Source organism: Sciurus vulgaris, assembly GCF_902686455.1.
Source record: "Sciurus vulgaris genome assembly, chromosome: X".
Taxonomy (NCBI): Eukaryota; Metazoa; Chordata; class Mammalia; order Rodentia; family Sciuridae; genus Sciurus; species Sciurus vulgaris.
In genome coordinates this window covers 56295415-56322841 of record NC_136471.1, presented here as the reverse complement: position 1 = coordinate 56322841, position 27427 = coordinate 56295415, and the positions used below count along the sequence as shown (strand labels likewise).

At 37.4% G+C, this 27427-nt stretch overlaps 2 long non-coding RNA genes across 2 annotated transcripts in view; one reads left to right on the top strand and one right to left on the bottom strand.

Moving 5' to 3' along the window:
* Positions 1-19926, top strand: part of LOC306650800 — a 392843-nt gene extending 372917 nt beyond the window's left edge. The window contains exon 2 of the long non-coding RNA XR_013761024.1: positions 19888-19926. This is a non-coding gene — a long non-coding RNA (uncharacterized lncRNA). The remainder of the gene's footprint in view (positions 1-19887) is intronic.
* The window catches only part of LOC306650798, a 393776-nt gene extending 372554 nt beyond the window's left edge, over positions 1-21222 (bottom strand). Inside the window, exon 1 of the long non-coding RNA XR_013761022.1 lies at positions 21014-21222. This is a non-coding gene — a long non-coding RNA (uncharacterized lncRNA). The remainder of the gene's footprint in view (positions 1-21013) is intronic.
* Positions 21223-27427: the final 6205 nt, after the last annotated feature.

Below are 27427 nucleotides of genomic sequence, written 5' to 3'. Positions count from 1 at the left end.
TTTGTCATAGCAACAAAAAAACTAACAGAAAATCAGCACAAATTATGTATGTCAGAAAGACACATATAGATTATAATACTTATACTTCTTATCCAAGGTCCACTTCCAAACCTGGGTACTTTAGGCCATGTTAATATATTCTTAAAATAGGTTTGGAAATGGAAAATATATGGACATTTTAGACTTGATAATTAGCAACTCTGAATGCTTTCATTAAAATTGAAATGCTCAGCTTAGGCAGAGAGCACGGTGAGAAACAAAGGGCATCCTGCACTGCTCCTGGCAAGCTGGTGGCCTAGAAACAGGCTGGAGCCTCTGCGCTGTAGACACCTGGAGTCCCCTCTGCAACTGTGAGCTGACTGGTGGGGTCCAGGCTCCAAGCACCTGTGCACCACCCCCACCCCTGTCTGACCCCCCTCCTTTATCTGATTGCATATGTGGTCTGTTCTGTTTCAGCCCTGACCCTGTGGGCTACTTGGTCTCCCAGCCCAATACTTCATATCCCAGGCGAAGTGACTGTTGAGAACTTGTCACCTTTGGGTAGTGGTGGGCACGGCATAGTGTGGTGAGCTGAGAAGAACAGAGACCTCTAAGTCCTCAGGGGTTTGGAGGGACCAAGAAGGTGTGTGGATGCCTGAGAACTCTGCTTTGTGCATGTTAGAAATGAGGCACACCATCAGGGCCCTGGGGGGGACCTCTCCCAGTGGGTTCAACAAGACCTCAACTTCTCCCTACAACAAGGGACAAAGGCTTTAACTGTCCTGGAAGGTGAGTGAAGCCCCAGATGACCAGGATGGGTGGAACCATTAGAAGCAGTCCTAGGGAGGGAGGTGGTTAAAGGGTGGAACAGTTAGCAGTTATGGTGAACTGTTAGCAGCCTTTGGTGGAACATTTAGCAGCTGACAGGACAGTGGTGGTGTAGGGAGCAGTTGGCACTCTACAGGTGGAAGGGTTAGAGGCTATGAAGCAGTTGGCTTTCCTTTATGCCCAAGAGAAGAATGGCAAAGGAACACACCACCTTGGGGCAGTTGGAAGAACCCACGGCCCTTTGAGAAAATTTACTGGCCATTTGTAGAAGGCTTCTGCATATTGTATGAAAAGCTGCTGTCAACTTTCCCAAAAAAATTTCAGTAGAAAACCTTTGCTACATCTGGACATTCTAGATATGAAGAGGTTGCTGAGTATGACAAAGTAGATCATAACATCTTGTAATATGCCTATTTGTTTTAAAAAATCAGAAAAGAAATGTCTTCTGGAAGTAAGTTTTTGAAATGGAGTTGTTAGACCTCCTCTAGGAGCAACCTTCCCACCTTTGTTCAGTGGAGTTTGAGGACATGGAGATGAGTTTGAACATGAGACAGAGAAAGTCCTGTACCAGACTAATTATATTTAAAAGACATTTTGGTATTATAACCATTGTTTGTGTGTGCATTTTATTCCATTAGTTGATGCTGAATACTTATTTGAAATATCTCATCTTTCTAGATGTTCTAAAGTACCTGACATTTTATAAATTTATTTTTGTTACAATTCTTATGAAATGTTTGGGGGACAATAGACAGACACCCTATGGAGTGGTACACATTGTATGCTAGTTTTCTGGAACACCATTCCTGTATGCTTATTATGAGGCAAGAGTATCCATTGTTCCTTATGTCTATGCGTTTTGCTTTACTTTGCTGTGTACATAGTGTATATAAAGGACAAACAAATCCTAATCTACTTTAGTCCTAGATGTTAAAGAGGTTGTCAGTATTTGACAAAAGAATTTGTATACTATTTTATATGTTTTGTGTTAAAATTTCTAGGAAAGATTGTTTTCTAAAAATTTGAGCATTATAGACCACTGGGTTGGTGAAGGGCCATAATGCTCATATTTTGAAGACATTTTCAAATTAGAACTATTGTTAGATGTGTGCAGTTTATTCAAGACTTTTGTACATAATGAGCAAATTGAATACTTAATTGAAATATCTAGTGTGCAATGTATGTTAAATGTAGAGGCAGTAAAATATCACTTTGTAAATATCTTTTTCTTAAATTTATATAAAATATTGTCTTTCAGGAATGGAACTTTTAAACTATCTCTGTGAGCAGTAGAGTACCATCTGTACTTTTTAGTGATGTGGGAGGGAAGAATTGTAAAAGTGTTCATATTTGGACATCTTCAGGCATCATTTTTCTGTGAGTTTTGTGCATTTTGTTTTGCTATGTGTATAATATATATAAAGGACAGATGAATCTCAATTTTGCAACATCTAGTGTCTAGATTTTAAAGAGATTGACAGTGTATGACAAGTAGTTGGTAAAATTAGCATGTTTTGTATACTTTGTGTTGAAATTAATAGGAAAACCTGTCTTCTGTAAATGACTTTTGCATATGAATTTCTTCAACCCTCTCTGAGCATTACATATGCCTATATTTGTTCACTGGACTGAAAGTAGAAAAAAGGAATTGAGGAGAGAAAGGTTCAAGGACAAATTGGCCATGGTAGATGATGCCTCAGATTATAACCATTGCTACATTTGCAATATTATTTACCAGTGCTGTGTGTAATGTCCAGTCCTAGATATTTAGAAGTGCCTGATATGTTTAAGAGTAGAAATAATAGAATAAAACTTTTTGTAAATAGTTTTTAAAAAAACTGGTTGGAAATACTGTCTTTGGAATTGTTAATCTGTCTTGAACAGACTACTATCTGTACTTGTTCATTGGTATGAGGGAAGTGGAAGGGAAGAAGTTGCAAAAGGTGTTTTGTTAGAGTGTGATAGAAAATTTCAGCTTACCCATTGCCCTGTAATGTGCATTTTATTTACCTGTACTATAGTGTATATATTATATCTGTACTGGACAAAAGAGTTCTAACTTTATAGTATCTAGTATCTAGATATTAAAATGTTGCATGTGTGTGACAAAATTAGAGTAAGTAAACTAATATATTTTGTACACTTTGTGTTAAAAGTCATAGAAAGTCAGTCTTTTGAAAAGAACTTTTGGAAGTAAAGTTGTAACATCACATCTGAGTGACACGTGCCTATATCAGATGTGACATAGAAGAGAAAGAAATGGATGGAATGAAGGATTCTAGGCCAGAATGATCATACTTATAAGATGCTTTCAGATATAACCATTGTTACATGTGTGTAGTTTATTTAATACTACTGTGTACATAGCAGAAAAACTTATTAGAATGATGTGGTCTTTCTAGATGTTCAGAAATGCATAATGTTAAATGTGAAGGTAGTAAATAAAACATTTTGTGGATCTCTTTTTGTTAAAATTCATAATGAATACTGTCTTTTGGAAGTGGAATAATCAAAACACTTCTCTGAGCAGTACACATTATATATGTACTGTTTCTAAAAGGAAGGAGGGAAATAAAATGCAAAGTGCTTTATACCAGTGTGTATTCTGTGAAGCAACATTGACATCATCCCTTATGTCTGTGAGTTTTGTTTTAGTACACATGAATCCTAACATACACCTAGTCTTTCTAGATGCTAAAGAGGTTGCCAGTGTATAATAAAAGTAAAGTTAGTAAACTAATACATTCAGTATGCTTTGTGTTAAAATTCATAGGAAAGACTGCTCTCAAAACCACTTAGGAAGATAAATTGTTAAAGTCATCTCTAAGCATTCCACATGCATAAATCTGACCCCTGGGCTGATAAGAGATGAGACAGGGAAGGGTTCTAGGCCAGAATATTCCTGGTTAGAAGGTACTTTCAAATTCTAACCTTTAAAATTTGTTTTCTTTTGTTTTGCTTCAGAGTCCTAAAAGGGCACAACACATGGTAAAAGAGGAGGGATAAAGTTATGCCCTTTAAGTATCTTTGTTACTCTGTAGGAATGTTTGACATTTAGGGGAATGGAATTGTTACACTTGACATCTTGGAGAGTATGTTGAAGGTTCACTGTGTGGAGGGAGGAGAAAGTGTGCAGAAAAAAGTATTCTGTGTCCCTTAGGTTAGTTCAGATTACCTAGCCATTGTTATATGTGCATTTTAGTTAATATTTCTGGATATTAAATCATAAGTACTAACATCCAAAGTATGTTAAAGTAGCAAAATAATCCCTATATATAAATATCCTTTTGCTAGTTTCTAGGAAGAACTGTCTTCTGGGAATGAACTTTGTTGATCCACCTCTTGGAGCTAGGGATAGTCCTGAATTTAGTTACTGGAATGTGAAGAGGGAGATGAGGAAGGGTGAGGGGAAGAGCTCTTTGCTAGTATCTCTGTATCTGAAAGAGAGTTTTAGATTGTAATCATAAATTTATATGTACATTTTTGGTAAAGCACTTCTATTTATTGGGTACAAGGTTCATACTTTATTTCACAACATCAAAGTGTTCTAGATATCCTGAGGAGACAGAGTATCATTAAAAGAAGAGATTGTGAATTAGCCATCTTATAAATATCTTTTTGTTATAACTGTAGAAAAGATGCATCTTGGACATGGAATCATTTTATCTCTGGGTAGTGTGTAGTAGGACTTGTTCATTAGGCTGGCAACAAAGGGGCCAAAGGCAGCGCACAGGGAAAGATGGGAGCTGGTATTCAAGAATTTACATTTTGAATTTACATTTTCATGAGTCATTGATGTGGGTGCATCTTCTGACTGTACTTTAATTCACTGGAAACATGCGTTCTTGCAAATATTTTAGTAGAAGAAATCTGATAATGAATCCTCTTAGAAACATTATGTTTGGTGTACTCTGTTACTTTATGTCTCACTTTAAAGAGCATTAAGGGAATGCATTTTTTTTGTTGTTGTATCTCTGCCAATATGCCCATCTAGAGGCCTGTCTTTGGTGAAAATTTGTCCCCAAGAAAGGCAGAATTACATTTTTTTTTCTAAAAGACTGAGTTAGTGTATATTCTTGGCTATCAAAAATACTCATGTAGCTTTGGGAATTTGAATTGGTGAATATTCATGATGTGTCGAAAATTATGATACAAACTATGATTTCAGTCACACAAAATGGGATGTTGTTTGTGTACATGCATGACTTGGAGGGACATATTCAACTGAGCTTCTCGTCACTGGATGACTTTGTTCTTTGCTTGTGTTTTTCTGTGTCTGGTAAATGCACATATTAACTTTTAAAAATTAAAATCTATTAAAAAAAGAAATGCTCTTTACTTTAAGAAAGAGAAGTCAATTTGATTACTTGTTTGTTAACTTATATCCATACTCTTTCTTCTATACCAAGTACTTGCCCAATTCTCAGTTGCATATTTAGGTCTCTGCAATTTATAGCTTAGAACTATCATTAAATCAAGCATCTTCATTATATTAAAGTCTACATTTTTAAAAAGTTTGTTTCCTTTGATCATGTGCTGCCACATTGGAGCTAGTTATTAATAGTGGTTTTAGGGCAAGTGATCAATTCAGGATTTCCATGGGTACACAGAATGAGGCACTTTACCCTGTGCTTTCCAACCTACCAGATAATTTAGACTATCTTCTATCACTTTCTTTCTTTTTTTTTTTTTTCAGTACTGGGGATTGAACCCAGAGGCTCTCTACCACTAAGCCATATCCTCAGCCTTTTTAAAACATTTTTTAAAAAATTTTGAGTCGGTCTTACTAAGTTGGCAAGGCTGACCTTGTACTAGCCATTCTCAAGTATTAACTTCTGGAGTGAGGTTTTCAAGATGGGGGACTAGAGGGTGGCTGCATTTCATACTGCTCCAGGACTCAGGATTCAAAAGAGGAGATATTGAGAGACTTGGGACTAACTCAAAGCAGCCAGGTGAGTCTCTCCCATTGGGGAGGCATCCCGGATGGGGTGGTAGTCCCGTAATGCAGGGAACTTTGTGAAGTAGAGCTGCCTGGTGAGGCACTCCCTCCCCCCACTGGAGCAGTGAACTCGGACAACTGGGAGCATCATAGAGGAGGCCACTCAGCACAGCGCTGGGACTCAGAGCAACCACTGGGGCTCCGGGTGGCGGCCCAGAGGAGGAGCTGGGCGGAGAGCTGTTTGGACTCAGAGTGACCACTCCTGAACACCAGGGCCTGCCTGGAGGAGGAGGAGGATGAGGCGGGTTGCTTGGACTTGGAGTGACTGCACCAGAGCTACAGGTGGTTGCCAGAGGAGGAGCTACACGGCAAGCTGTTTGGACTCAGAGCGACTGCTGCTGAACACCGGGGGCTGCCTGGAGGAGGAGGAGGAACCCGGCAGGTTGCTTGGACTCGTAGTGACTGCACCAGGTCTATGGGTGGCTGTCGGGAGAAGGAGGTGTGCAGTGAGTTGCTTGGACTCATAGCCACCGCACCGAAACTCTGGGCAGCTGCCTGGAGGAAGAGGAGGTGCATGGCGGGTCATTTGGACTCAGAGCGACCGCACAGAACACCGGGGGGGCTGCCCGGAGGAGCGCAGTGGGTCGCTTGGACTCGGTGTGACTGTACCAGAGCTACAGGCAGTTGCCAGAGGAGGAGCTGCACATAGAGCTGTTTGGACTCAAAGGGACCACTCCTGAATGCCGGGGCCTGCCCTGAGGAGGAGGAGGAGGAGGAGCGTGGCAGGTCGCTTGGACTCGGAGGGACTGCATCCAGAGCTACAGGCGGTTGCCAGAGGAGGAGCTGCGCAGAGAGCTGTTTGGACTTAGAGCAACCACTTCTGAACACCGGGGGGGGGGGCTGCCCGGAGGAGCGCAGCAGGTCGTTTGGACTCAGAGTGACTGCATCAGAGCTCCAGGTGGCTGCTCAGAGGAGGAGGCGAGTGGTGAGTTGTTTGGACTCGAAGTGACTGATCCTGAACACTGGGGGGCTGCCCAGAGGAGGAGAAACAGGGCAGGTCACTTGGACTCAGAGTGACTGCCCAGGGCTACAGGTGGTTGGCGGGAGGAGGAGGCGCACAGTGAGTTGCTTGGTCTCCTAGTGACCACACCAGAACATCAGGCGGCTGTCAGGAAGAAGAGGCGTGCGGTGGGTGGCTGGGACTCGGAGCGACTGTACGGGGCTCCAGGTGGCTGCTTGGAGGAGGGGCCGCATAGCCAGGCAATTAGGTGCAGGGCAGGGTCCCAGGACCTAGGAGGCTTCTTGGTGGAAGAGCCACTCAGAGACATGCTTACTGGCGGAGTGAAGGTTCCAGGACTGCGGGCAGATTCTCTGAGGAGGGGTAGGCTAAGGAGACTCTTCTACAAAGGAAGAGGCTCCCAGGCCCAGGAGGTAGGTCCGGGACCCTGGGAACATTGCAGAGGAAGGCAGCCCAGCCCAGGCAGTAGCTGTAGAGTGAGGGGAACCTCTAGGAGGGGAACTGACCAGCAAGACCTCCCCACTGGGTGAGTCTTCCCTGCCAGGTGAGGTTTTCCCACAAGGACGGTAAAACCAGAGACACAGGCCCAAACAGGCCTTACCTCAGCCCAGAGCCTAGTTCCTCTTTGGATGACCATTGGTCAGCAAGTGGAGTTACCTCTGCCCAGTAGCAGGGAATATACCCCACTTGAAGCCACCACCCTTGGAGACGCAGCTTCCGTGTGGAGCACCACCTTATCAACTTCCTCCAAGACTTCAGGCTACTGAAGGCTAAGAGGGGATATACTAGAAATCCTCAGAGACATTATAAGTCAATAGAGGAAATCTGAAATATCTCAGCGATCCACTGATACCTGAACAATATGAGAAAACAAGGGAAGAAAATGCCCCAAACAAATCTAGATGTTACATCAATAAAACACAATGGCAGCATGGCAGAAGAAACGACAGAAAAGGAGTTCAGAATGTACATAATTAAAATGATCAGGGAAGCAAATGATGAGATGAAAGAGCAAATGCAGGCATTGAATGATCGCACCAATCGACAGTTAAAAGAGCAAATACAGGAAGCAAAAGATCATTTCAATAGTTAGAGATATTGAAAAAAAACCAAACAGAAATTCTTGACATGAAGGAAACAATAAACCAAATTAAGAACTCCATAGAAAGCATATCCGATAGAATAGAATACCTGGAAGACAGAACCTCAGACATTGAGGACAAAATATTTAACCTTGAAAACAAAGTTGAACAAACAGAAAAGATGGTAAGAAATCATGAACAGAATATCCAAGAACTATGGGATATCATGAAAAGGCCAAATTTAAGAATTATTGGGATTGAGGAAGGCCTAGAGAAACAAACCAAAGGAATGAACAATCTAGTCAATTAAATAATATCAGAAAAATTCCCAAATCTGAAGAATGTAGTGGAAAATCAAGTTCAAGAGGCTTATAGGACTCCAAATACACAAAATTACAACAGACCCACACCAAGGCACATTATTATGAAAATACCTAACATACAAAATAAAGACAGAATTTTAAAGGCTGTGAGAGAAAAGAACCAAATTACATTCAGGGGGAAACCAATACAGATAACAGCAGATTTTTTAATCCAAACCCTAAAAGCTAGAAGGGCCCGGAACAACATATTTCAAGCCCTGAAAGAAAATGGATGCCAACCAAGAATTTTATACCCAGCAAAACTTACCTTCAAATTTGACGATGAAATAAAATCCTTCCATGATAAACAAAAGCTAAAAGAATTTACAAAAAGAAAGCCAGCATTACAAAACATTCTAGGCAAAATATTCCATGAGGAGGAGATGAAAAACAAAGAAGCAAATCAGCAAGGGGAGGAATTACCCTAAAGGAATTCTCAAATAAAGGAGGAACCAAGTCGTGTCAAATAAATAAATAAATAAATAAATAAATAAATAAATAAATAAATAAATAAATAAAATAATGAACCAAATGACCAGGAATACAAATCATATCTCAATAATAACCCTGAATGTTAATGGCCTGAACTCATCAATCAAAAGACATAGACTGGCAGATTGGATTAAAAAGAAAGATCCAACAATATGTTGCCTGCAAGAGACTCACCTCATAGAAAAAGATACCCATAGACTAAACATGAAAGGATGGGGAAAAACATACCATGAACATGGACTCAGCAAAAAAGCTGGAGTATCCATCCTCATTTCAGATAATGTGGACTTCAACCCAAAGTTAGTCAAAGGGATAAGGAAGGACATTTCATATTGTTAAGGGAAGCATAAATCAGCAAGATATAACAATCATAAACATCTATGCCCCAAACAGTGGCTCATCCATGTATGTCAAACAAATCCTTCTCAATTTCAGAAAACAGATAGACCATAACACAATAATACTAGGTGATTTTAACACGCCTCTCTCACCACTGGACAGATCTTCCAAACAAAAATTGATCAAAGAAACCATAGATCTCAATAACACAATCAATAATTTAGACTTAACGGACATTTAACGAATATATCATCCAACCAAGAGCAAATACACTTTCTTCTCAGCAGCACATGGATCCTTCTCTAAAATAGACCATATATTACACCACAAAGCTAATGATAGCAAATAGAAGAAGATAGAGACACTACCTTGTATTCTATCAGATCATAATGGATTGAAGTTAGAAATAAATGAAAGAGTAAAAAACAGAAACTACTCCAACACCTGGAGATTAAACAATGTGCTATTATATGATGAATGGATAACAGAAGATATTGGGAAGGAAATTAAAAAATTCTTAGAGGTAAATGAGAACGAAGAAACACCATATCAAAATCTCTGGGACACTATGAAAGCAGTACTTAGAGGAAAATTTATTTCACGGAGTGCTTTTAATAAAAGAAGTAAAACTCAACAAATAAACGACCTAACACTACAGCTCAAAGCCCAAGAAAAAGAAGAGCAGACCAACACCAAAAGTAGAAGACAGGAAATACTTAAACTCAGAGCTGAAATCAATGAAATTAAAACAAAAGAAACAATACAAAAAATTGACAAAATAAATAGTTGGTTCTTCGAAAAAATAAACAAAATTGATAAACTTTTAGCCACACTAACAAAGAGAGGACGAGAGAAAACCCAAATCACTAAAATTCGGAATGAACAAGGAAATATAACAACAGACACAAGTGAAATACAAAACATAATTAGAAGTTATTTTGAAAATCTATACTCCAACAAAATAGAAAATTTCGAAGACATCAACAGGTTTCTAGAGACATATGAATTACCTAAACTGAAGTAGGAGGACATACACAATTTAAATAGACCAATTTCAAGTAATGAAATAGAAGAGGTCATCAAAAGCCTACCAACAATGAGAAGTCCGGGACCAGATGGGTTCTCAGCCGAGTTCTACAAAACCTTTAAAGAAGAGCTCATTCCAATACTTCTCAAAGTATTCCATAAAATAGAAGAGGAGGGAACCCTCCCAAACTCATTCTATGAAGCCAATATCACGCTGATACCTAAACCAGTCAGAGACACATTGAGGAAAGAAAATTTCAGACCAATATCCTTAATGAACATCGATGCAAAAATTCTCAACAAAATTTTAGCAAATCACATATAAAAACATATTAAAACACTAGAAAAAATTGAGATAGTGGGAACATTCCTTAACATTGTAAAGGCCATCTATGCTAAGCCCATGGCTAATATCATTCTAAATGGTGAAAAACTGAAAGCATTCCCCCTAAAAACTGGAACAAGGCAAGGATGACCTCTTTCACCACTTCTATTCAATATCGTCCTTGAAACTCTAGCCAGAGCAATTAGACATACCAAAGAAATTAAAGGGATACGAATAGGAAAAGAAGAACTCAAACTATCCCTATTTGCTGATGATATTATTATATACTTAGAGGAACCAGGAAATTGCACCAGAAAACTTTTAGAACTCATAAGTGAATTCAGTAAAGTAGCGGGATATAAGATCAATGCACATAAATCTAATGCATTTTTATGCATAAGTGATGAATCTTTGGAAAGTATAATTAGGAAAACTACCCCATTCACAATAGCCTCAAAAAAATAAAATACTTGGGAATCAATCTCACAAAAGAGGTGATAGACCTCTACAATGAGAACTACACAACACTAAAGAAAGAAATTAAAGAAAACCTTAGAAGATGGAAAGATCTCCCATGTTTTTGGATAGGAAGAATTAATATTGTCAAAATGGCCATACTACCTAAAGTACTATATAGATTCAATGCAATTCCAAGTAAAATCCCAATGACATACCTTACAGAAATAGAGCAAGCAATTATGAAATTCATCCAGAAGAATAAGAAACCCATAATAGCTAAAGCAATCCTTAGCAGGAAGAGTGAAACAGGAGGCATTGCAATACCAGATCTTCAACTCTACTACAATGCAATAGTAACAAAAACGGCATGGTATTAGTACCAAAATAGACAGGTAGATCAATGGTACAGAATAGAGGACACAGACACAAACCCAAATAAATACAATTTTCTCATACTAGACAAAGGGGCCAAAAATATGCAATGGAGAAAAGATAGCCTCTTCAACAAATGGTGCTGGGAGAATTGGAAATCCATATGCAACAGAATGAAACTAAACCCATGTCTGTCACCATGCACGAAACTAAAGTCAAAATGGATTAAGGACCTCGGAATCAGACCAGAGATCCTGCAGATTATAGAAGAAAAAGTAGGTCCAGATCTTCAACATGTCGGCTTAGGACCAGACTTCCTCAACAGGACTCCCATAGCACAAGAAATAAAAGCAAGAATCAATAACTGGGATAGATTCAAACTAAAAAGCTTTCTCTCAGCAAAGGAAACTATCAGCAATGCGAAGAGAGAGCCTACAGAGTGGGAGAAAATCTTTGCCAATCATACTTCACATAGAGCACTAATCTCCAGAATCTACAAAGAACTCAAAAACTGTACATCAAGAATACAAATAATCCAGCAAAGGAAACTATCAGCAATGCGAAGAAAGAGCCTACAGAGTGGGAGAAAATATTTGCCAGTCATACTTCAGATAGAGCACTAAACTCCAGAATCTATGAAGAACTCAAAAAAGTCTACACCAAGAATTCAAATAATCCAATTGACAACTGGGCTAAGGAAATGAATAGACACTTCACAGAAGAAGATCTACAAGCAATCAACAAGCATATGGAAAAATGTTCAACATCTCTAGTAATAAAAGAAATGCAAATCAAAACCACCCTAAGATTCCATCTCACCCCAATTAGAATGGCGATTTTCAAGAATACAAGCAACAACATGTGTTGGCGAGGATGTGGGGAGAAAGGTACACTCATACATTGCTGGTGGGGCTGCAAATTAGTGCAGCCACTCTGGAAAGCAGTGTGGAGATTCCTCGGAAAACTTGGAATGGAACCACCATTTGACCCAGCTATCCCACTCCTTGGCCTATACCCAAAGGAATAAAAATCAGCATTCTACAGAGATACAGCCACATCAATGTTCATAGCTGCTCAATTCACAATAGCCCAGATTGTGGAACCAACGTAGATGTCCTTCAATTGATGAATGGATAAAGAAACTGTGGTATATATATATACAATGGAATATTACTCAGTCATAAAGAATGATAAAATTATGGCATTTGCAGGCAAATGGATGAAATTGGAGAATATCATGCTAAGTGAGGTAAGCCAATCTCAAAAAACTAAAGGATGAATGATATCGCTAATAAGTGGATGATGACACATAATGTGGGGTGGGAGGGGTTAGTGTTAGGGTTAGAGTTAGGGTTAGGGAGGGGGGCAAGAATGGAGGAAGGAAGGACTGTATAGAGGGAAAAGAGGGTTTGAAGGTGTGGGGGGAAGGGAAAAAATAACAGAATGAATCAAACAACATTACCCTGTGTAAATTTATGATTACACAAATGGTATGCCTTTATGCCATGTACAAACAGAGAAACAACATGTATCCCATTTTTTTACAATAAAAAATAAAAAATAAATAAAAAAAACCTTCTGGAGTTGCTGGAATTATAGGTTTGTCTCGGAGCCTCACTTTTAGCGCATTTTATGATACTACATTAAAGATGTATTCAAAGTGATTCTAGAGCAAGTTGAAAAGAAAACAATATTTCTCTGAATTTATTATTTTGCTTCATTTATGCCTTCCTGAATATCTTATCATTGTAATGATTTTTAGTGCATTTAAATTACCAGAAAGTTACTTGTATTTGTAAAAACCTTGAGAATAATTAAAATACTAAATTACTATATAAATATAAATAATATAAGATCAAGTACCGTTACTGAATGTTTGCATTTGTCAACAAATATATCTACAATGATATATACCTATGTATGTTTATATGCTATATGTATATATATATATATGCACACACATATGCATGCTTAATATATATACACACACATATATATGTTTGTATAAATCACATTTTTGTCTTTAATGCCCTATGGGCCTGATCACATAGATCACACAGACTTTACTGATTTGAGATTATTCAAACTCTTCAATTCTCATTAGAACAAATGATGTGATATATTAAACCTCAACAGTGGGTGCTTTGAAATACCTTTTCCCTATAAGAATCTGGACTTTTCTTAATTCTTGTTTCAAGATTTCAAAATTAAAATATATATATATCAAAAACTGATATTTCAAAGTAGGTATTTTATGGTCAAATTTTACATATAATTTTGAAGTTATGTGTATTTCTGCAAAGGCTTCACACTAGAATCATGAAATAGTCAAATTTGGGACCAAATTTAGACATACTCACTTTTTAGAGTGAGGTTTATTTGCCTATTTTTATTCTTTGGCTTAGCTATTCATCTGTGAATATCAAAAGTGAAGGCATTTAAATGTTTCCAGCATATATCAGAAATAAATTATTACACAGACTCAAAATTCAGTTTCCTATTTCCAAAATGGAGAGGATATTTTATGAAGAAAGGTTATCAAATGCTTTATGACAATTCCTTGGTACTGCTGGGCTTATCAGTTTGAAATTAGAATGTGTCAGGGCAAGTGTGAAATAGCACCAGCCAGTCACTACATTTTAGTGTAAAGCACATTTTTGTCTTCATAACCCTGTGGGCTTGATCTCACAGACTCTTCCAATGTTAGACCAATCTTCAACAAAGGGAGCTTTGAAAATGTCATTTCTTGGTAAGAATCTGGCCCCTTTATAGTTCTTATTTCAAAAATTGAAAATGAAAGCATCTATATCTTTCATGTTAAAATACATTGAGCATTATAAAAATCAATAATTCATGTATGCATGTTATTAGAAGTGTTGAAAACTTATCTCAAAAGATTATTGCATTAGAACATAATGCATAAACAATCTCTCTTAACACTATTTGGTAGAAAATAATTTCATATTACCAAATGGCAGGAACAAGACTATCTTCAGAATTAACTCTAATCAATTAAAAAATGGTTACAATGTTATTAACTGATTTTTAAATGCATTTTGACATTCACTGATGTGATTTCTACCTTATACATTTTCATCTTTGCTTCTAGTCTATTTTCCTCTATGTGCTTCCCCACAGCTTTTATGTAACAAACCTGTTACACTTCTTATTTTCTCATTAAATGTGTGAGTTGAATCCCTGACTAAGGCAGAAGTAAATTACCTGGAAAATTTTTCAGATTAAATACTGGTTTGAGGACTCTAAACTGAACGCATGTGTAATTTCCTTCCTGAGGACTCACGTGTTAATTCCTTTCTTTATTATTTATTAGTCATTTGAGTGCTTAATAGGAAATTTTCATCCCAGTATGCATTAGGCTCCAATTTCTAAATTGTTTTCTTACTTTTAACCAAAAGTCAATGACATTCACTTTTTCTTAAAGCTCAGACTCTAATATTTTTAATTTCAAAAGGAAAGTATTCTTTAGCATATTCCATGCCATTGCCAATTCTGTTTGTTTCAACCCATGAAAAAATAAAATTTAATTTCCTAAAATGGCATATGAACTCCTGGCCTGCTGATATTAATGAATAGGGCAATTCTGTGCATACCCTTGAGGACAAATCATTTCTTTCTCTCTTATATAACCAATAGAGATGCAAAGTCAAGAAATTTCTCCTTAGATTAAATTTAGTTTCTTTTATTCTTGATGAATTTGAAATGAATTTGTTTATGATAATGAATGATCTCTTGAAAGCAAAATTGGCCTGGGTTTAATGTATAAATAAAACCAAGCCAATGGGTAGTGATTATAAAAGAAAACAGAATAAGGAGATCTAGGGGACTTTAGGCAAATTATTTTATATTTCTAAATTTCTGTTTCAAATCTGCAAAATCAAAGAGCTGGATTGGATGTTGGATCTCCAAGGTCCTTCTAGCCATTATATTCTAGGCAATACAACAAAAGTATAATACGATTACTAGATAGCAAAATTGGTTGGTTTCCAAACTTTCAACTTGTTTTCATTATTGTAACTATGATTTTATTAACTTGCTAATTCTTTTTTTTGTGGTGCTGGGGATTGAATCCAGGGCCTTGTGCATGTGACACAAGCATTCTACCAACTGAGCTATATCCCCAGCCCTAACTTGCTAAATTTAATATCGCAAATGACGCTAAAGATGATTAGATGTTTTGCTACTGAGGGTTAAATATTTGTGATATTTTTGGGGAGTTGGGTATTGGTGATTGAACTCAGGGGCATTCAACCACTGAGCCACATCCACAGCCCTATTTTACATTTTATTTAGAGACAGGATCTCATTGAGTTGCTTAGTGCCTCGCTGTTGCTGAGGCTGGCTTTGAAGTCGTTGTCCTCCATCTCTCAGCCTCCCAAGCCACTGGGATTACAGGCATGTGATACTGCACCCAGCTTGTCTTAATTTTTAAACATAGTAATATTCCACTTTCATCAATGCCTAATCTTCAGAATTAAAATGAGAAACGATAACTGTGCTCTCATGAACCTACTTGTTTATTGACTATTTCTTCTGTTACATTTCCCTAACTTTTGAACTTGGAAACAAAAACCTACAGAAAAATTGAAATAATGGAACAATGAGTAACCAATATTCTCTCACCTAGATTTGCTAATTGTTAATGTTTTACCATATTTGTTTCCTTGTTTTCCCCTTTAAACACAGACACATACAGAAACAGATGAACAAACATAATATTTTTGGAAACTTTCTGATGTGAGTTGTCCTTATCATGATGGCACTTAACCCCTAAGTACTTCAGCATTATGTATTCTCTAAGAATAAGAACTTTCTCTTATATAACCACAAAATCATTACCACACTCAAGAAATGTAAATGTGCATAAAATATTATCTTCTATACTGATCATATTCAAATAATCCTAGTTATTCTAATAATGGTCTTTATAATTGCTGCTTTGAATTGGTTCAGAATCCAACTGCCTGGAAGCCAGCCCCAGCAACTCATGGATTCCCTGAAGGAAGGGTGGAATCAGCGCAGAGGAAGGACACAAACCCCTGGAGCAACTTGAAGCAAGTGCTGCTCAGATTTATTTTAGTTCTTCTTTTATAGTATTAAGTAAAGCAGAATTAAACAAGATACAAGTTATAGAAAAATTACCACAAAATTTATCATTAACCACACTTTCCAGCAGGTACCTAACACATAGCGGGTACATTAAGGTCAACTTTTTATATTTACTTAAAATTATTCACATAAGCATATTACAGTGAAAGATTTTCCTCTTTTCAGCCTAGTGGCCTTTGTTTACCCTTTGGTGTCAGACCTATTGTCAGCACAATAACTCTATTTAGTTTTAAGCTAATTTTACCAAACTGTTAAGCAAAACATGCACTTAATCTTTAGCTCATATTATTATGTTTTTGATTTAACCCTAAAGGTCTACTCTATTACCTAAACAAGCTTAGTTAAAACTAAGTTATTTACTGCCAATCTGTGTGAATGCTTAATTTTTATCCTAATATTCTTTATGTTATTGATTTGTCCTCTACCTACTGTAATACATTATTGAGACCTAAGCCAGCATAAACTACTTAACCAGTTAACATGCAATGAGGGCATTTGATCTTAAGATAATATTTTTCTAGGTGTTTGCGCATGCTGTTTCTTTGTTCTTTAGTCCTACATTTCCAGAGTGGCTCTTGACATCTAAGTCTTTGAAGGAAGGACAAATATTGGACATTTGTCCATTTACCATTAATATTAATTATTCATTCACCATTTTTATTGTACACTCCTGTATAGGGAAGAGGTGGATCTGTGGGAGGTGGGTCCTTATACTTATTTGCTTATTCCCTCTAGGTGAATACCACAATTGTCCTCCAATCCTGTAAGCTAAGTAGGGTGGTCCTTGCACTGTGGGGACGACAAGTCCCCTGTTCTGTTTGTAAGGCTGTTTTACTGGTAAAGCATTAACTGGGGCAGGTGTGCTCAGCATAGGAGCAAGCAATTCCTGTAACTGTAGTTTTCTGAAGAACTCTTCAAACTCTGTACCTTCAGACTTATTATGTGTGATACAGTACATTTTTTAAAGCATTCCTCATCCTCCCCCAAGCTCCGCAGACTCATTGAAGTTAAATGCTTATCACAACAATCCAGGGAATATGATTTGCTGTTCCCGTCTGCAGCGACGACACCGACACCGCGGGAAAGAATCGGAGGCAGACTGGGAATGACCAACTTCTTTATTCTACTTTTGGGGATGCTTCCTTGCATGCTTCTCTTTGCAGGTCTTGCAGGCTGAAGTGCAGGGTGAAGTGCCAGTATCCCATCAGTGCCCCCAGGAGCCCCGCGTTTCCGCGTCTTCCTCCTCCGACTGCCTCACTCACCAGGTTCTCAGCCCAGAGCGCAAATGCAACTGCTGGCCGCTCAGGGGCACCTGGCGCGGTCTCCACCCCAGGCCACAGCATCCTGCTCCTCCGGCAGTCCCATGGGGTGGGGGGTGGGAGGGCCAGTGGCCGCCACCATCACCTGCTGGAAAAGTCCCCACTGCCGGGACGTCTAGCCCACGTGGCTATCGGGGCCTTGCCCCTCACGCAAGCGGTTGTTGGGGCTGCGCATGTCGGGGGAGGAGGCGCCATGCGCTTGGGGCCGGCCTCCTACAATTTGCAGTTGCATAGTTATAAGTACAATAATTACAAGAAAACACCCAATTCCTAGGAGAGATGACAGGGGCAATTTCCCGGAATGGCAAGCCAAGCCCTTCCCCATGCTTGGACCATGTCAAGCAGCATGGCGGAAACAGTCCTCCCCATCCAACCAAGACATTAACATTTTAAAGAATTTAGGGCAGTTCTTTTGTAAAAATGATTGTTTCCTGTTTATTACATACAGGTTAAGCAATTTTAGTAAGGTTACTACATAGGTGATATTTTGTATTGGCACAATATCAGCAAACATTTAATGGCAATTTGATTATTAGTGTTGCTGAATTTGATCATAGCTATCTTCTTATATAGATAATTTCCCCTCAGAAATTAATAAGTAAACAGTGGAGAAGTATTTCAGGGCCATATGAAACTTGTTCTGTAACATATTTTACCCAGTGGTTTTAACATGCATTCATGATACTTAGCATGCATTAATAATTCATGCTTGAATTAGTTATGTCATGACTGCAAAAATGGTGATTATATAATTTAATTATCATTTCAATGTTTATAAGCTAAACATTTTTCTTTAAAGTAGTCCTCTTTTTTAAAAATCTTATGAAAGAAATTTTTTTTCTTTTTTTTTCACATCAGGAACTCGTTTATTGAGGAAGTCACACAGCTTTTATGTAGGGTGGAGGCTAGGTGGGAACCAATCAGCTTAAAGGTCAGCAAGGCATGGGGGTATTCACGCAGGGGAGAATCCCATAGGACTATATGGCAAGCACGAGCTGATCATGTTCCTGGTTAACTTTTGAAACCCCGCCTTTGAGGCCTTGATCTTGCTCACTCGCCAGGGAGTAAGGAGTCAGCCTGAGTTAGTTAATGTGTCATTAGTCCCAACATTTCCCCCCCTTTTGTTTTATATTAAGGGTGTGTCTGTCTTCGAAGGTGTGCCTGTCTTAGGTTGTCCTCCTCTGAGGATCTTACCTGTCATTGACTACCACCTTAGTGCTTCAGGTGGGGCCCCCAGGAGGAGCAGGGCTTAAGGGAGAGACACTTAGACCCCAGTGTCCTGATATAAGTGATCCATGATCCTATGGGGCTCCCAATCATCATTATGAAGGGCGGTATAATGCTGTCGGACCACCATGAGCTGCACAGACTTAGCCTGGTTATTCAGGAAATAGATAAGCTTATTGATTATGCAAGGCCTAAAGGTGAACACAAGGATAATGGTGATTAGCGGTCCCCTAAGCGGGAGGAGGTAGGGGAGCCACCCGTGTAACCCAGCCCAGAGGAAATTAGAGTGGAGCTCGCTCCTACAACGTTCCAGATCTTCTTGTAGGGTTTTGATTTTATCTTGTACAATGCCAGAGCGGTTGACATAGAAACAGCACTCTTCACAAAGGAACAGGCAAAGTCTTCCTTCCTTCCCCTTTAGCAGATCCAAACCACAACGATTTTGCAGGACGACAGCAGCCAAGGAATCAAGTTGAGCCTGTAGATCTAAGATGGTAGAGCTGCAAAGTGCAATGTTAGGAGCTCTGTGTAGCTCTCAAGGAAGTCCACTGTCCAAAGTCATGAGGTCAGAGACCCCAATCTCAATCACTGTTGTCCCATTTTTGCTACTGCGCATTACACTCTTTCTTAAATGTCATTTTAAGCAGTTTACATATATTGACTCCTGAGTCAATATGAACATTAGTTAACACAATTTAACATTATATCTAAAACATGAATTAAAGAAAGGTTGAGGGAGCTTTTAAGTTTTCTTTTGTGTGGGAAAGTGGCAAAATGTTTTCATGTTTCACAATATTAACCTTTAAACAAATCAGGCTCTAACTTTTAGAAATACATTTACACTTAAAATTTTTATCTCGATGTAAAAAGTAACAAATTTTACATATACCCTATTGATAACAGGTCCTATAATAGAACATTAAGTGATAGAAATAAATCCCCAATAAAATTTACTCTTCATAAGTTTAAAATTACCATTACAGACAAGTTTAGTCTGGAGAATAGCAGCTTGATAAATTCCCTGCTTTAAAAACTTGTATACCTGGAAAATATGAACACATTTAATATACAAAGAGTGACCATTTCACAATTACCTCGACACTTATCTTACCAAATTTAGTTTTTAAAGAAAAATTTAGACTCTGTATCGTAGTACAATACTCTAACAGTTGTTTAACCATAATTGTATAAACCCCAATTTTTAAGACTAATTGTTCTAAAGAATAAAACTTCATAGACCTAAGAAATCCTTGTCATTTTACCATATAGACTAAACTTTGGTTTATATTAGAACATTAGTATTTCACCTTAGGAAAAACCTTGGATAGCTTTAACTGTGTCACATACATACAACCAACTTAGTTACATGCAAACTTGTTGAAATTTGCCCTTTACAGACTTTCTTAGCACTTATTTAGACCCTCATGTATTTTACCACATAAGCACTTTCTTACCCAGAAACATTTCCTTTCCCCTTTTACTAAATATATTTCCATACCTAGAACCTTTTATTTTTTCTTTCCTATGTGTTAGCCTTTTATTTCACATTCTGAAACAACTGTTAAGAAATTTCTTAATTTATATAAATTACTCCATTTTAATAAGATTAAATATTTTGTTATTTATAGTACTCTAATTGAAACACAGTTGAAACTTTTGGAACCCTTTGTATATAGAATTTTACCTGTTAGGACATAACTCTTAGTAACCTTGTTTTTAGTTTAGTGATAGCAATTTTCTCTACAAACACATTTGAGTAATCCCATACATGTCAACTCTAATTCACTTATCTTATTGTAAAAAAACCAAGATATCAGACAAGTACCAACAGTATTTGCCGTCTCTTTCCTGTGGAAGAAAAGTCCTAGAGAAATGGATGTTAGACATTTTATAAACACCAACATTTAATGAGTTTGACCACCTAGAGACTTGTGAGTTAATTTTAAAGACATTTTGCTTCTATTAGTTTACCCAATTTAAATTGAACCTTTTAAATCATGTGAATTAAAAGTATTTGGATCCATTTTTTAAATTTTAGGAGCGCTCAGTTTTGATATAGACAAAACATAACATAAGACAGCATGACATACAAATAACACAAAATCAAAGGCCTTGTAACTTTATAGGTGAATATCCATTGCAATGTAACAGATGTTCAAAAACTCTAGTTGAATAAAAAATAGAACTGATCAAAAAGTCATGAGCTCAAAAAAAATGTAGAATTCAAAAAAAACAAGAGTCCTGGAAAAATGATACAGCCATTAACTACTTTAGTAAAGTGCCATAAAATTTTCTTTCGCTGGAGTTCAGGTAAGACTTTTTGCTCCTTTTCTTTTTTTTTTTTCTCTTGGGTTTGAGACCTGTCTCCTACTGAGTCTTCTGGCTTCCTCCATTTACATTTCAATGTAAGCCTTGACAGTTCTGGATCTGAAAGGGGCTAATAAAATGTTCTAGCAGAAACTTGATGCCTAGGGCATTTTAGCCATTTTTTCCTCATTAGTAATCAATTTAAACATTATCTCTGGGGAATGGAAGCAGAAACAGCTGAGTCGAAGTTGGAGGAGGAGAGGTTAAGGGGGGAGAAGAAGGAGTTTGCAGGAAAAGCATAGAAGCACATGAAAGAAGAGACTTGAAGATAAGGAATCCCTTTCCATCTTCCCGCTCGCTTGCGAAAGCTGTGTGCCAGTATCTGTGGTAGCCACAATCCACCTTCCCATGGAGCGATCTTTCATCCCTACGCAGGCCAATTTGTGATCTGTAGTCATTCCTTCCCAAACTAACATTTTAGCATTTACCGGGAAGGCCATACAGGGAGGGGGGAGGTTAGAGTCAGTGAGTTCTCTCCCAGTATCATCTTTAGGCAGTGGCTCTTTGTGGGGAAACTTGGAGCCCCCTTTGGGAGGTCCTGGAGAGAAGCAGGCCTTAAGGGCGGATAATGTAGGGCAGACTCCCAATGGGGGACCCTCCCCTAAATTGATTTCCCTCTTCCTAACAAGTTATTCTACACGATCCCATGTGGACCAGTCAAAAAGATTAGCAGTAGGAAGCCAAGGGGCCACCCAAGTAAAGGTGTCCCTGGCTTTTTCCGCCTGTGTATGAGACCACTCAAGCCCCTACTCTTCAGCATGGGTCTAAGAGCTGAGAGCGCAGGGTCACCATGAGTGGTGTGTGTTTGCCCCATCTTTTCAGGGATGCCCTTACCTCGGAACTCGCTTGGCCCCATCTGCCGGTACTTTTGGTTGTGAAGCTGCCTCTTCACTTTGGCTGCGGAGCAGCCTTGAGGGGCTCCGTATTGGGCGCCAGATGTCGTGGTCTTTAGCCCTCTTGCTCTTCTCGACCAGCGACAAGGGAAGGGGACACTCCCCAACAAGGTCAGACCAGGAAAGGTAGGGCCGACTGACCGCCCGCACCCAGCCCTCCAGGCGGAGGAAAATCAGACACGTCAGGGAGACCAGTCACAGCAGGAACTCTAGAAATTTTTGAAGATGGATTAAATGGAATGATGTGATGAATTCCCATGTATTCATCCATCACCCAGTCTCAGTACTTGACAATATTTTGCCAGTTTTGTTTCATTTACTTTGTTCTTGTTAGTATTTTTGCTTTGCTCAAGTAAGTTAAAGCAAATTCCAGCCATCATATAATTTCACCCTTATTGCTTCAACCAACTTTGAAGAAAACCTACAACTTAGTAAAATTTATTATCTTTATTCCTACTAAATTAGAAGTAAGATTTAGAATATAAGGAGACATCAGTGACAAGCAACATGAGAGAAGTGAAGTTTAACAGTCTGTAATGAAATAGCACCAAAAATGTAAAAGTAGATACATAATACGTTTTTGTTATAGGAAAGTCCAATGTAGCATGTTTTTAATAATACCCTAATATTTCGAGAAAACTGATTTTTAAAGGTTATTTTTGTTATGCTAACAGTAGAAAAAAATCAATTGTATTTTTAAAAAATTACCTCAAACCATTTAATTTTATAGTGTAATTAATCCCAGGGCATTTGATATGAACTGAAGTACATTCCTTTAATATGTGCCTGACTCTACTCAGGATGGCCAGGGACTTTTACAATTTGGGTGCAAGGCGCTTAAGCTACTTGTAAACTTAATGTGTGGTTTGGAGTCATGTTAAATACTTCATCAGAATATTAGAAAAAAAAAAACTTAGGAATCAGTAGCACTGGGCCATAATGGAAATGTCAAAATCTTAAGATTGGGATCTTAGAAATCTTAAGACTGCAATCTTAAGAAAGTGTGAATTATTTTAAAGAGAGCAATCATTTTTGTAATTTTTTCATCAGGAATATTTCTGGTAAGCAAAAGACATTTAAAAAATCTGATTTGTTTGGCAAAGGTTTTAATATTACCAAATATAATGCTATATCCAACATAGCATTTTAAAAAAGTATTTCTGAACACTTTGTCTCTAAGAGGCTTATACATCTCTCTGCTATGGACATATATAAAATTAATTGTAATTATACTCAGCTCAACTGTTACACTTATGTATAGACAGTGGCTTTGGTTTTTATTGAGCAACAATTTAGACATGTGACTATAATATGCTGCAACTGTGTGTACAGAAAATATGAAACTGGAAATTTTGTATAAGAAGACAAGGGTATGTACAATGTGTTTTATAAAGTTACATACATAGTATAGAAATGCTTAATAAAAGGTTTTAAAATGAATACAAGGTTTTACATTTGAACAGGTCATCTTTAATACCTAAAGAATTTACCCATGAATCCAGATAAATGAGACAGTATTATGCATTAAGAAGTTATAAATAGAATATAGTTTCACTTTAGTTCCTGATATCTAAAATAGAAATAAATATTTCAAACACAACTATAAAATATGTGAAGATGTGAATCACAAAAAATATTTGCATGCTTCCCAGAATTCAGCAGTTTGATTAGATGGATTTTGGAATGATTGAATCTGTTGATAGGTCCAAATAATTTAGTTGCATGAATCTCAGGACCTAATTATACCAAAACCTAGATGTTAAGGCAGTCCAGGCCAGGAGTTAGCTGAATGGAAGAGCCATGAATGGTGGTAAGGGTCACAAATGCTGGTGGAGTTTGGGGGTATTTTAAGCTCAGTCAGACCAAGTAAATACATGTTTTTGCTTCACCTTCACTAGGGGGCTTTATGACTGAATCCTCAAAGTAAAATATCTGATGACATATTAACTAAGGTCAGCAAATCTTATTATTTTACTTATGCGTCCCAATAAAATATGAATTCTTCTACTGAGCTACTTTTCTGGACTGATGTCCATTTGCACAAATGAAGATAGCCTGACATTTGCAGATTGGAATACTGAACTTTATTTATTTTTTTTATTTTATTTTTTGTGGTGCTGGGGATTGAACCCAGGGACTTGTACTTGTGAGGCAAGCACTCTACCAACTGAGCTACATCCCCAGCCCGAATACTTGACTTTAAAAGTGCACTTTTGACTGACACAGCAATGAAGAAACCTGGTTCTATTTTAGAATATGTGAGAAATAGAAAGTTCTATGGTCCATTTTCGGAACATAGAATTTAGCCTTAATTTGGATGTAAAGATCTGATTATAGCCATTTTTAACTATAACCCTTTTGCCAGCACTGGTTTTAAAATTAGCTAGTCCCCAAGATTGTAACCCCAAACTCCTCCTATCAGGGCAAGGAAGAGTACTAAATTAGGGATAAAAGCAGGCAGACTGCCCTGCCCAGGTGTGCTTGCTAGTCTGGTTCAGTAGCACACTCTTCTACAGAAGTGAAGTTTGCCTTGCTGATCCACTTCCAAGCAGTTTGATTTTTTGTGGCACCTTGGTATTTCTAACAAATAGGAACTTCAAGGAAGACCAAAGGTGCCAAGGACTAGCTAGGCATTTAGTATATGAGACAAAAATTGAAGGTCAGGAAAAGCTGGGGAAACCCTATACTGTAGTTTATTTCCTCATGAAAACATTATAAATGCTTTGGTTCAAAGTTTTTAATTTTTTTTTCATTTCTAACAAATAAGTTACTTTTTAGGGAAATTTGTACCCATTGACAGCATACTTAGAGGCAGAAAGGCAGTTTCAGTCATCCCAAGTCGTCACAACCATTTGCTGGCAAATTGAAGTGACTGAATAGGAAGAGAAGGAGAAGCCAAGTAACTACACTACTTTGAAAATGGAAGAGGTGGTGCAGGAATGTGTAATACAGAGGGGCATTTTAATATTGACAATTTTGAAAGTGCAACAGTATTTAATTATGAGCAAAGAGAAGATATGACTGAGTAGCTGATTAAAATGAATGTGGTCATGGAAATTGAAGAGTAAAGTTATCATTGATGTACTGTTGAAATCTGTGACAGCATAGTTAAGAGGAGGACAGGTTGGTGTGAGGACTAGGAGATGCTAAGTACAATGGAGATGATAGAAGAGAATCCTAAATCTGTTAGATAAATGTGATATGAAATAGGGAAAGTAATTTTAAAAGGTAGCTAATACTTCAAAATGGTAGGCATTTTAAAGTGAACGTTGCAGACTTATGGTGAAATAGTGAAGGACAAGGACTATAGCTACCCATATTGATCAGAAGCAGTTACCTCTTTTGAAGGAAGTATGGAGTGTGTGGTTTTGGATGAATGTTTTTATTTTTCTGGTTAGGGAATGCAAAATTGGAATATTTCCATGATGACATCCTAATTGCAGATTTTTCTTGCTTGTGTTTCATGCTGCTCTTTTAAAATTAATGTTTCATTTACTTAGATTCATTAACTATAGGGGATAATTCAGTACCAACTCAAGAGAAATGGGCAAAAATCTCTTTATTCCTTAAAACCAGTTGCGAATTTCACCCTGCTTTTAACTTTTTCCTAATAATAAATGTAATCTATAGGGTTAGTGTGGAAAGCTTGTTAAGCTTTACAATGCATGTAGAAATAGAAGGGAAAAAGAAAAGCACATCCTACCCTTAAGAGAGAGAATAGCTTTTTGTATATTTCTATCTGGCCTTCTTTCTTTAATATTAAAAGAAATATATTCTAGACTTACAGGAAAATAAAAAGAAATAATATGATTTATTTATAATCAACTATCAAGTTGTGAAAAATGTTAACAGTTTGCCATATTAGTCTCAGATTTTAGAAAGTCAACATTTCACAAGGAAATTAACTGCATTACCTAAACCATTCCTCTGCCTTCCTCTGCAGACTAATTACCATCTCACAGTTGATTTTCATCCTTTCTGTGATTTTATATTTCTAATATATATGTATATGTATTCATAAATGAAACAAAGTATTATTTTGTGTTTTTACACTTTTACATAAAGTGTTTCACACTGTGTATGTCCTTTTGAGACTATTTTTTCATTCACTATTATGTTTTTCAAAACATTGTCCATAAAACGCATGTGTAGTGCATGCTTGTAGTCCCAGCCACTCAGGAGGCTGAGATGGGGGCCAGCCTGGGCAATATAGCACGACCCTGTCTCTTAAAAAAATGTCCATATTGGTAAATGTAAACCTAATTGATTTAATTGTAGCTGGTAAATATTATTCAATTGTATGAATATATTATAACTTATTAGTTGTCTTATTAATAGATAATTTAGATATTTCTATTAGAGAAAATGTGGTAAATATGAACAATGAAGTATTATTCAGACATAAAGAAGAAGGACTTTATGACATTTGCCAGTAAATGGATGGATCTAGAGATTATCATGCTAAGTAATCTCAAAAACCAAAGGCCAAATATTCTCTCTGATGTGTGTAAGCTAACCCACAATAATTTGAGGGGGGAAATGGGGAGGGGTGAAATAATAGAAGTTCAGTGGAGTGGACAAAGGGGAAGGAAGGAAAGGGGGGATTGGGAAAGGAAAGACAGTGGAATGAATCTCACGTAATTTTCCTATGTACATATATGAATATACCACAGTGAAATTCGCCATTATTTATATCCACAAGAAATTAATTTAAAAAATTGCTATGGGTAAATGAAAGAAAGATCATTAGAGGAAGGAAAGCAGGGGGTCAGGCGAGGGGAGGAAAAGAGAGGTACTGGGGACTGAATTAGAACAAGATATATGCTTTTATAAGTATGTCAAAATGGATTCTACTGTCATGTACAACTAAAAAAAGAATAAAAAATTAAAATTAAAAAAAACTAAAAGTGTTTTAGTTAAAACCCTTTTCTGTATATCCTTGTACACATGGTTGCAATTTCTCTAGGGATTGATATAAAAGCAGACTTGCCAGTTCACGAATTATTACATTTTTATATTATTAGGCATTGCTAAATTATCCTCCAAAGTGGTCCCCAAAACAATTCATAATCCTCTCAGCAATGTACAGGATCTCTACTTGCCCTTTATAGTCATGAACATTTGTTAATCTTTCACAATTTTACTCATCTGATGACTGTAAACTGATATCTGGCTCCATTTCATTTCCCTGATGTCTATCTAGTAAGGTCAGGTGTCATTTGAAGTATGGTTCATAGAATCTGCTCTCTTTTGTAAATTGTTTTATTAATTTC